Genomic DNA, 12,251 nt, shown 5'->3' on the forward strand with positions numbered 1-12,251 from the left:
GTATCTACAAATTTCCAAAATGTTTGAGCACAAAAGAGAATCCAATGCGTACAAACAAAAATTCTTCCTTGGGAAGAAAGAAGTCCACTGTTGGATGAAGAAGAAACTCTTTCTCCTTGAAGAAGCAAGAGGGAAGAAGCCTCCAAAAGTGTATCTCTAAAAGTTGATTAAGCACCTTGAAGCATGTCTTGACAAGATTAGGTGTGACCCCAATCAAGGAAGAAGACAAAAGATGTGGAAACTCAAGAGCAATCACCAAAGAAGATTAGTCATTGAAGAGGAAAGAGTTCCCCTCAAACATGTCCTCCCACTGACAAAACAATTCATGATATACCTATTGGACTAGGAACACAAATGATGCCCAAGTTTTAGAGATTTATCACATAATTGTTTTTACTGGTTACTAGTTCTTTCTTTTGTGAAAGGATTATTTCATTTGTTCTTTGAAGATATGTTTGTTGAGCACAAACAAAAACAAAGTGCTTGATGTGTGTTCACTACGATCCTTGTCTTTAGTCTTGTATAGAGTGCTATGAAAAAAATCGTAGCCAAATGTTGGTCATACCCTAAGGTACTGATATGTAGTAGAGGCTCCTGGAGGTGGGTTTTGATGCGTTCAGATGCCCAAAGCATTTTGGAAGCCCTACGGATGTATGCAAGAAATGTTTCCTTGAGCATCTAGATGCTTAGTAAGTGCTTCTTGAGCGCATCATACAGGGCTTTTAGATGCATGTGAAGGCTTCTGTGGGCCCAAACACTTTTTGGGCTTCCAAGTTCACTTATAACACAATTTTGCATGTGCAAAATGTTTTTTTATTCTTTTTTTTGCTCCTAAATGCTTAAACGACCCTAAAAGAGGCCATTCATTTTTTATTCTTCTCATTTTGTTTGCTGCTAGGTTCTCTTCTCATTTGGTCTCCATCTGGGCATTTTGAAGGCAAGATGATTATTTTGAAGATGATCTTTCATAGGGAGTTAGATGGTTTCCCCAAAGGAGTTAAGCATCTAAGATAAGCATTTCATACATTCTTGAGTCCTTTTGTTGACTTTCTTTGAGATCTTGATGAGAATTTTCAAGTTTGGAAAGAAAGAACAATTGCTTTCGAATGCCCAAGAAGCACTTCCTGCGCGCATCTGCGGGGCTTCCTAAGCATTTTAGGTATTCAAATGCATAAAAACTCGCCTCTCGGTGTAATGGCCCTCCTCAAATCTGCTCTCAAAAAATGCTGATGAAAGCTCAAGGAATTTCATCAAACAATTCACATGCAAGGGACGCATGACTGATATAGTTTTTCAGCTGGCTTTAAATGACTTTTTTTTCAATTTGCATCAATGAGATTCTTATGCTAGAAGACTCCAAATGGACTACACAATGGTCTAACATGAGTGTGCTACTAATTTTGACAATATTCAGTGCATATATATGATCTAAGCATGAGAAATGAACACTTACAGCCAACTAGCATTTTTATAAACAGTTGGTATGCAAACTAACTAGCTGATAAGTAATGATATTGTATTGCTTAAATGACACTAGCGACTAATATCTTATTAATTTGCAATGAAATTTCTAATACGATGCTCATGAAATATGGCCAAGACTTTTGGCATTTACATGGATTTCAAAATGATAATGCTGGTGTAATGCACACTTACAACTGAAACTTATAACACCCTAAAAAGCAATATTAACAAAGGAACCTGGTTGTAGATGGCTGTAATAATTTCCTTCAATGCTGCCCCTTTTGCTTTGCTTTTTCGACTGCTTTTTTGGATCTGCTTTTTGAATTGCTTTTACGGATTGCTTTCTCCGCCTGTTTTTTCTGTTCCGCTTTTTCGAGCTGCTTTTTCGTATCTGCTTTTTTAGACTGCTACCATGTTGAATCTCAAGACCATATCTTTCAATGGCGTCAAGATTTCCAGCTTGAAGGGATTTCGTCCTTCAAACTATTGAGACATAATCTCTAGAAAATTTCTCAATTTCTTTGATATTTCCAAGCATGAATAAATGAGAGCCATCCTCTTTCTTTTAATCCCTTCCTCACTTGCTCCACGCTTCTGTCTTGCCAATGTGGGATAATACATGAATTTTAATATTACTTCTTTTTTTTCCTTTTACGAAGTCCATGTACTCAAAAGGGGGACTCTTGATTTTTTATAAAGTGACTTTATGAAACATTATAATATTTAATTTAAATAGTCACTTTACCGTTGTAACTTCGAACATTAAAATAATATAACAAATAAACTCGAAATCCCACATATAATAGCTCATCAGAAAGAGCCCAACAAAACGCATCTGATCCTGTCACTGAAAATTGAAGGCACTGCATCCCCCTATTGGCTTACTAAAAATAGTAAGTCTTTCCAAAAACCCAACAAACGAACTCCGTTTGGCCTGTAATTAAATTTGACTAGGCCAAATAACCTCAGGATCCCTTTTGAAGTCCTGGTTAGCCCTCGGGACCATACAAGAATGGGCTAACAACAACATACCTCCAAACTGGCTAAGTGGGGGACATTACACTCATAGTCCTTGCTATGCATTGGTACCTTAGGTTATGAGACGACTTGTCAAAGTGCAAGGGACATTGAACCAAATGGTTATTTCAGGGGATGTGTACGATGGCATGGACACAATGGTAGAGAAGGTAAAGCTTTCCATACAAACACATGACAATGACCCCACAAAATGTGAATCCTTTTGCAATAAGGTGGAAGTAATTATTTATCATCTTGGTAGAAAATCACGACCCCAGCATACCTACTTGCATATGCCTTATCTCTAAGCTACTATAGCCCCTAAATATTTGCTATGCTAGATAGAGTTGCACCATATGTAGATGAAGCTGCTAATGGGTGCTACAAAGAATTTGCAAGACTATTCCATGATGATGAAATGCTCAAAAAGGTCAAGCTAGAATTTGACTTATTTGCTTTGGGACCAAAACTTACTCCAAATGCAGTAAAGGACCAAAATTACACGGGAGCTATCACATGGTGGTACATGTATGGTCAACCATACAAGCATTTACAACCTCTTGCAATCAAGATCCTCTCAACTAAGTTTTATTTGGTTTTTGTTTGCCACTTGTATTCTACCATTAAATGTTTAACATTCTTTAATTTTCTTTTCATTTGTATGTGTAATTTTGTGAACACTATCCAGGTTGCAAGTTCCTTTGCTCCTGAACATAATTGGAGTACATACTTCTATATCCATTTAGTGAGGTGCAATTGGTTGGACTTAGAAAGGTAAGGACTTGGTTTACATTCATACCAACTTGTGTCTTTTGTTATGCAAGGAGGATGAATACAAGGAAGGGTCAACAAAGCTTTGGGACGTAGCTCCTGAATGTGCAAACTTGGATGCAACATTTTAGGATCTTACTACAATCATAGATGATGATGATGATGATCACATCATGACACATGGCGCATCTAGCACAAGTGGAACTGATTTTGGTTTGAATGATCTTGAACTTGCAGCAGTCGAAGATGATGGGAATGTGGAATTTTTTGAATTTGGTTCAAATGATCTTGAACTTGCAGCAGTTGGAGATGATGAGAATGTGGAATTTTTTGAAAATCCTTATGATTCTGAATCTAATTAGTGAATCTTGAGTCTTGACTCTTGCTTGCTCAACAGTGAATCATGAAATAAGTTTTGATTTTGTAATTCAAATCATATTGGAATCTTGAACATGAGTAATTTACTACTTAGTTATTGAACTTATTTCAATTTGTATATTTGTGTTTGTGAAGTTTGAAGTTGAACCATCAAATATGAAATATCTTGAATCTTGATCAGGGGTAAAGTGTCATACTATGAAATGATTTATTTTGTATATTTCATGCATTTCTTTGCGCGCGCACACACACACATAATGCATCCAAAATCCCAATTTCTTTATTTGTGCTTTCACACACCTGATTCTCGCATCTGCATTGGAAACTTAGATGATACCAACATGAACATGGTGAAGACGACCCCAGTTCATTTGACCCTTGACCAGATCCTGGGGGTGGTGCAGATGCAGGCGATGTAGAGTTGCTTACCTTTATGGACTCCTAAGATTAACGAAGATCATGGGTGATCATAATTTCAAGTGTATTCTGTGTGAAGTTCATAATGGTGATGATACGTTGATCCATAAAGTGTATTTCGGGTGAGGTTCATAACAATGATGATACATTGATCCATAAAGTGTATTCCGTGTGAAGTTGTGATGTCCCCTTCTAGCTAGAGACATCACTTTAGCTGGTGATTAGCCTATCAGAGACCCTCGTAGGCTAATAAGATTGGATAGAGGGTCACCTTGGTGTGGAGATCCTCCAAGGACCAAAGCAGAGTACTCTTCTGGGTTGCCAGAGTTTGTTTATGATGAGTTGTCCTTTGAGTTTGGCTTGGTCAGGCTATTTTTAGCAGTTTTGGAGTTATAAAGATAGACCCCTGCTATTTTTAGAAAAGGGGTATGGTCATATGCAGTTCTATCATGTTAGCTCCTAGTCCAAACGACATTCAAAAAATGTTGAGTAATAATGGAGATATTAATGTTTATTTCGTTAAAATAAACATTATTGGTTTTGAGCCTATATTGTTAAGTTATAATATATAACTTAAGTGAGGGTCATGATATCATAAAAGGGGCCATTGTTTCAATTAATTGTGGGTCCAAGCTTATGGAAAAATTAAAAGGGATTTTCTAAGTTTTAATGTAATAACATTTTTTATGTTATTATTATATCTTTTATCCCACATTGAGCGTGGAGACTCATTCTGGAGTCGAGGAGTCCTTATAAACAAACCTTGTCTTCCTTCAAGAGCAGGTTATGAGAAGTGCTTAAAAACTTTGCCTTGTGAAATTTCTTGAAGTTGTGGCAACAAGGGTTTCTACAAGTTTGAGAAGAATTCAGACTGTGGAGAACGTAGTATCTTCAGAGTTGATGCAATTTGAGGGTGTGAAATATCACTTGAATTTTGCCTGTGAGTTGACTTCATTCTGGAGTCAATATTGTGTTTAGTAGGAAAGAATTGGATGAATCTGTTACAGGTTGGAAGGGGTTATAACAGCAGCTACAGTGCTGTGAACAGTACAACGCTACAGTGAATTAAAAATCAGAGATTTAATATTGCGGTTTTTGATAGGCGCTGCCCAAGGAGGAAGCAACCAGCAGCGTGGTTGCGTATCGGAGACAAAAATCAGGTTTTTTTCAACTATTAATGATGATGTTTTTAATGTATGCTTCCAGCAATAAGTATTGTACAAACATTAGGAGCCATCTGAATAAATGAATTTGATTAGCATTATAATCAGATTTGAGTTATAATTTGAGATAGATTAGTTTTCAATATTTGTATTTTCTTTTCATCAACTCAAAAACCCAAAAACAGCTTAAAACATTCAAAAACAAACCAAAAACAAATATTACACCCAGGGAAACAAACAGTGATCAGTGTAGAGCCTATTTGGGGTTCTTACATTGGTATCAGAGCCTCATTCCTGCCATCCTGAGGGTTTGGGGAGTCATATGCAGCCACCGGAAATTGGACCACACAGGTACCATACTCGTAGGAGAGCTCTGATTGAAAGAGAATAGTTACAGGAAACAAGAAATATGGAAGAGAGGCATGATGGTAGTCCACCTAGAAACAGGAGGAATAATGATGATCAGGATACTAGAGAATTCTACCGTGCTATGGTTACAGGGCAGCAGCAGATGGCACAGGCATTACAGGCACTCACTACTATGGTAGAAAGGATGAACCCACCTGTTAGACAAAATGGGGAGCCGGGAGAACAGGGAGATAACAGGAGTGCTACAGGTAATCAGAGACCACAACGGACCCATTCCAGAATAGCTGATAGGCCTACACGCCCTACATTTGTTCCGGAGGAGCCAGAAGAAGCTCTGGTAGAGGAGGCGACAGGAGACCCCATATTCGCAGATGCACTCATGGCTGCAAATGATGAATGGGAATTATTAGCTCCGTAGGTTCGGGAGAGGATGACCTTTGAACGCTTTGTAAATCAGAGGAGAGAGCATTACAGGTCACTCAGACAAGATAGGAGGCCTAGAGGTCAAAATAGTGAGCTGAAGAGGGCTACAGGCAAGCTTACTATGCCTACATTTGATGGGAGTGGTAAGATGACAGCTCAAGCTTGGATTCATAAGCTTGACACATTTTTGGCACTGAGGCCAATGACAGAGATTGAAGCTATCAAATATGCCACCTTGCATTTGGAGGGAATAGCACATGATTGGTGGTACCATGGTATGGTAACACTTCAGCATAACCAAGTGACAGAATACCAGGACTTCGTGGATAGGTTGGTTGAAAGATTTGACAAAAAAATCTCGAGATTTACTTCCGAGACTTAGCACAGCTGAAACAAACAGGCAACTTGGAGTATTTCATTGGTGAATTTCAGCGGTTGGCAGTCATGGTGCCAAACATTTCAGAGCATAGATTGATAGTTCTTTTCATTGAGGGCCTATCCGAACCACTGAGAGGTTGGATAAAGGCATTTGATCCTATTTCTTTACAGGAAGCGATGAAAAAGGCAAGAAGTATGGAACATTCAGTCCCAACAAACAAATTTCAGTCCAAAGGAGCATCTTCTAGTAAGGATAACAAACCATTTTATAAAAAACCAGAGAGGACTGATTTTAAAAATGATTCTAAAGATAAAACTCCAGCACCTTTTGACAAGGAAACATTAAACGATTTGAGGAAGAAAAAATTATGTTTCTACTGTAAGGGACCCTATGATGCAAACCATGATTGTCCTCTTAGGCCAAAGGGAAAAGCTAACAGAGTTATGTGGGCATACTATGAGGAATCAGAATCAGATAATTCAGATCAGCAGTCTGATATAGAGGAAATAGATGGTGAAAAAGAGGAAGACAAGGCTGAAAACTTGTCTAAAATGGAGTCCAAGGATGGGGAAGGAGATGGGCAACTTAGGGAAGCTCATCTCACTAGTATTAAGCAAGAAGGGTCATTTCGGATGAGAGGAGTACTCGCTGGACAGCGAGTCATAACCTTGGTTGATACAGGTGCCACTCATAATTTCATTGATGCTAGGATGGTGGAGAAGCGTGGCATACAAACAGAGGAGTTTGGGGGAATTAGAGTGAGGGTAGTGGATGGCTATGTCCTCAAATGTGATCGTAGGATCACTGGACTCCCATTGAAAATTAATAATTATGACTTTAAGGCAGATTTTTATGTTGTACCTATGGGAGATACAGATATAGTTCTTGGGATGAGTTGGTTGCACGATATTGGTGAGTTCACTCTTAACCTCAAGGAGATGGAGATGAGGTTTAAAGTGAATGGGAAGACACATATTCTTAAGGCAATCAGGGACAGTGATCTCAGGATGGTCTCTTTTCGTAGAATGGCTAGATTGATTTGACATGATCAGGTAGAGTGGGCAGCAGAGTGCATGTTGATGCCATCACAGGAGGGACAACATAAGATTGAATATCCTCCTGATATTTAGGAGCTTAGAGTTAAACACTTTAAGGTGTTCAGTGACATTCCACCAGGTAGACCACCAGACAGAGGTATTGAGCACATCATTGAGTTAGAGGAGGGGGCTAAGCCCATCATGATTACACCTTACAGGCATCCGAAGAGGTTGAAGGATGAAATTGAGAAAACCATAAAGGAGTTACTTATGGGCCACATTAGACCAAGTAAGTCTCCTTTTGCTTCTTCAGTGGTGTTAGTAAAGAAGAAGGATGGGACATTGAGGATGTGCATTGCTTACAGAGTGCTAAATAGCAAGACGATTAAAAACAGATACCCCATTCCCAGGATCGATGAGTTGATAGATGAGCTTCATGGAGCTTGCTTCTTCTCAAAGATAGATTTGAGATCAGGTTATCACCAGATCAGAGTTAGAGAGCAGGATATCGAGAAGACAGCCTTTAGATGTCATTGTGGCCATTTTGAGTTTGTAGTTATGCCATTTGGGCTAACTAATGCACCTGCTACTTTTCAGGCAACAATGAATAGGGTTTTCCATCCTCAGTTGAGGAGATTTGTACTTGTCTTCTTCGATGATATCTTGGTATATAGTAGATCTTGGGAGGAGCACTTGGTTCACCTGGACACGGTGCTGGGTATATTGGACAGAGAATCGTTGTATGCAAAGGAGTCGAAGTGTGATTTGGGCATGATAGAATTGTTGTACTTGGGTCACATCATCAGTGCAGAGGGCGTGTGCATGGATCTTGAAAAGATTTGTGCCATTGTGGAGTGGCCTTCACCGGTGAACCTTACATAGTTGAGGGGCTTTCTAGGACTATGTGGTTTCTACAGAAGGTTTGTGGATGGATATTCCAGGCATGCGGCACCCTTGACAGATTTGATGAGAAAGGGAGCTTTCTTGTGGACTCTTGAGGCACAGGAGTGTTTTGAGAAATTTTAGGGGTTGATGACTTCTTGTCCAGTGTTAGCATTACCAGATTTCAGCAAACCTTTTGAGCTACATTGTGATGCTTCCGGAGAGGGCATTGGAGCGGTGCTTATGCAGGAGAAGCACCCTATTGCTTATGAGAGCAGGAAATTGAGAGGGCCAGAGCAGAGCTTCAGCATATATGATAAGGAGATGTTAGCCATTATGCATGCTTTGGCCAAATTCAGGCAATATTTGGTAGGTAGCAAATTTTGTATCAAAACCGACCATAATAGCCTAAGACACTTTTTGGGGCAGCGAGATCTCAATGATAGGCAGCAAAAGTGGGTGAGCAAGTTACAGTCCTATGACTTTGACATTACATATTTTAAGGGGACACAGAATGTAGTTGTTGATGCCTTATCACGTAGGCCCCATTTGAGCTTATTGACAGACATATCAGAGGATTGGAGACACTTGATCCTTGCAGAGTATGCAAAGGACACTTGGGCAGCTAGATTCATAGATGGGACTATTCAGGACAGCAGATACACCCTTGTGAATGAGCTCATAATTTACAAAGGACGAATATTTTTGGTCCCAGGATCAGTAGTGAGGAGGGTGGTTTTGAAATCTTTTCATGATTCACCTATGGCAGGACATCCTGGTTTCTACAAGACATATCGACAGATTAGAGAGCGATTCACATGGAAAGGGCTCAAAGCAGAGGTACTTCAATATGTTAGGGAGTGTCCCACTTGCCAGCAGAATAAGCAAGAACACTCCTATCCAGCCGGTTTACTTCAGCCACTTTCGATTCCTGATAGGAAGTGGGAGTGTTTGTCTATGGACTTCATCACAGGACTGCCTAGAGCCCAAGGCAGAGACTGCATATATGTGGTTGTGGATCGCCTTACGAAGTTTGCACACTTCTTTCCGATCACTGTTACATACACTGCTACACATGTGGCAGAGTTGTTCTTCAAAGAGATATTCAGATTACATGGCTTACCTCTGAGCATTGTAAGTGACAGAGACAGCAGGTTTATGAGTCACTTTTGGCAGGAGCTATACAGGTTGTGTGCGACAGAGCTCACTCCGAGTACTAGCTACAACCCTCAGACAGATGGTCAAACAGAGATAGTAAACAAATGGGTGGAGGGATATCTCAGAAATTATATAGCAGGGCAACAGAGGGCATGGGTAAAATGGATTTATCTCTGTGAGTATTGCTACAATACCACTTATCACATGTCTATTCAGATGTCACCCTTTATGGCCCTGTATGGGTATGAGGCACCCAATTTTATGGATCTGCTTTTGAGTGACAGTAGAGTGCTCAGTGCAGGTGATTTGTTACAGGAGAGTCAAGACCTTGTTAAGACTCTCAAGGATAATCTAACTAAGGCACAAAATCAGCAAAAGCAGTATGCAGATCAGAAGAGGACTGAGTGGACTTTTGAGGTTGGAGACATGGTGTATCTTATGTTGCAGCCTTACCGTCAATCCACTCTCAAGAAGAGTGGTGCCGAGAAACTCAAGCCACGATACTATGGTCCATTTAGGATTATCAAGAAAGTGGGAGAGGTGGCTTATGAGTTAGACTTGCCGACGGAGAGCAAGGTGCACAATGTTTTTCATGTGTCACGCCTCAAAAAGGCACTAGGGCATCATATTGTGCCTTCTACAGTACTACCACCCCTGGATGATGAGGGAAAACTTGTTTTGATACCGGAGGCTATCATTGATTTTAGAGAGAGGAACTTGAGGAAACGTACCATCCGAGAATATTTGGTGAAGTGGAAGGATTTGCCGGTAGAGGATGCTACTTGGGAGAGTGAGGAGATTTTACAGCATCCAGAGTTGAGATTGCTTGAGGACAAGCAATTTCAGGGAGGGCGGACTGTGATGTCCCCTTCTAGCTAGAGACATCACTTTAGCTGGTGATTAGCCTATCAGAGACCCTCGTAGGCTAATAAGATTGGATAGAGGGTCACCTTGGTGTGGAGATCCTCCAAGGACCAAAGCAGAGTACTCTTCTGGGTTGCCAGAGTTTGTTTATGATGAGTTTTCCTTTGAGTTTGGCTTGGTCAGGCTATTTTTAGCAGTTTTGTAGTTATAAAGATAGACCCCTGCTATTTTTAGAAAAGGGGTATGGTCATATGTAGTTCTATCATGTTAGCTCCCAGTCCAAACGACATTCAAAAAATGTTGAGTAATAATGGAGATATTAATGTTTATTTAGTTAAAATAAACATTATTGGTTTTGAGCCTATATTGTTAAGTTATAATATATAACTTAAGTGAGGGTCATGATATCATAAAAGGGGCCATTGTTTCAATTAATTGTGGGTCCAAGCTTATGGAAAAATTAAAAGGGATTTTCTAAGTTTTAATGTAATAACATTTTTTATGTTATTATTATATCTTTTATCCCACATTGAGCGTGGAGACTCATTCTGGAGTCGAGGAGTCCTTATAAACAAACCTTGTCTTCCTTCAAGAGCAGGTTATGAGAAGTGCTTAAAAACTTTGCCTTGTGAAATTTCTTGAAGTTGTGGCAACAAGGGTTTCTACAAGTTTGAGAAGAATTCGGACTGTGGAGGACGTAGTATCTTCAGAGTTGATGCAATTTGAGGGTGTGAAATATCACTTGAATTTTGCCTGTGAGTTGACTTCATTCTGGAGTCAATATTGTGTTTAGTAGGAAAGAATTGGATGAATCTGTTACAGGTTGGAAGGGGTTATAACAGCAGCTACAGTGCTGTGAACAGTACATCGCTACAGTGAATTAAAAATCAGAGATTTAATATTGCGGTTTTTGATAGGCGCTGCCCAAGGAGGAAGCAACCAGCAGCGTGGTTGCGTATCGGAGACAAAAATCAGGTTTTTTTCAACTATTAATGATGATGTTTTTAATGTATGCTTCCAGCAATAAGTATTGTACAAACATTAGGAGCCATCTGAATAAATGAATTTGATTAGCATTATAATAAGATTTGAGTTATAATTTGAGGTAGATTAGTTTTCAATATTTGTATTTTCTTTTCATCAACTCAAAAACCCAAAAACAGCTTAAAACATTCAAAAACAAACCAAAAACAAATATTACACCCAGGGAAACAAACAGTGATCAGCGTAGAGCCTATTTGGGGTTCTTACAGAAGTTCATAACTGAACATAGTGGGCTTGCAAATGCATTTTCACACGCCTGGCATATTATGCATGGCTTATGCAAAATGAACTAAGATTATATATGCATTTGATTTTTATTTAAATCCTCCAATTTCAACGATGAATATGAGCACTACAATATTGTTTTGATAATTTGCAATAATTTTTTTATGTTGAAGCTCTATAATCTTGATGGTCGTTTGATTTTTTAAACTTAATTGTGGAGTACTTTTTATTGTTTATAAAAATATTTAATTTGGGATCCTTTGTGTATGATTAGAATTTGTTCCCCCCTGCCCCACCATGTTTCTGTAATACTAGATCTCATGCTTGACAAGTTTAAATTAGAATTATATTTTTTTGTATTTTTGATCTGTGTATTTATTAAATTTAACTTATTATTAACTACAAGAAAAAAATTGAAATTGAAATTGAAAAAATCTTCAAAAAGTGTGAAAACTCTAATATACAGTTTTTGGCAACAAAACTCCGCTAGATGTTGTGAGGAATTATACCATTCAATTAGGTAGATTGTAGGTTTAATTTATTAAACATAATTATAATGTAGTATTATTTGATTGTTGGGTGTTTACAACATTAACATAGATTAGAAGTAGTTGGAGGGATAATAAGGATATGATTAGGATTAAAATGCTGACCAAATTA

General features: G+C 38.8%; 1 protein-coding gene across 5 annotated transcripts in view; it reads left to right on the forward strand.

Moving 5' to 3' along the window:
• The window catches only part of LOC149554960 (3-phosphoinositide-dependent protein kinase 2-like), a 70,347-nt gene that overhangs the window by 12,292 nt on the left and 45,804 nt on the right, over window positions 1–12,251 (forward strand). The window lies entirely within an intron of this gene.

This window comes from Cupressus sempervirens, chromosome 5, assembly GCF_028749045.1.
Source record: "Cupressus sempervirens isolate cs-2001-9-10 chromosome 5, ASM2874904v1, whole genome shotgun sequence".
In the NCBI taxonomy this organism is placed as follows: Eukaryota; Viridiplantae; Streptophyta; class Pinopsida; order Cupressales; family Cupressaceae; genus Cupressus; species Cupressus sempervirens.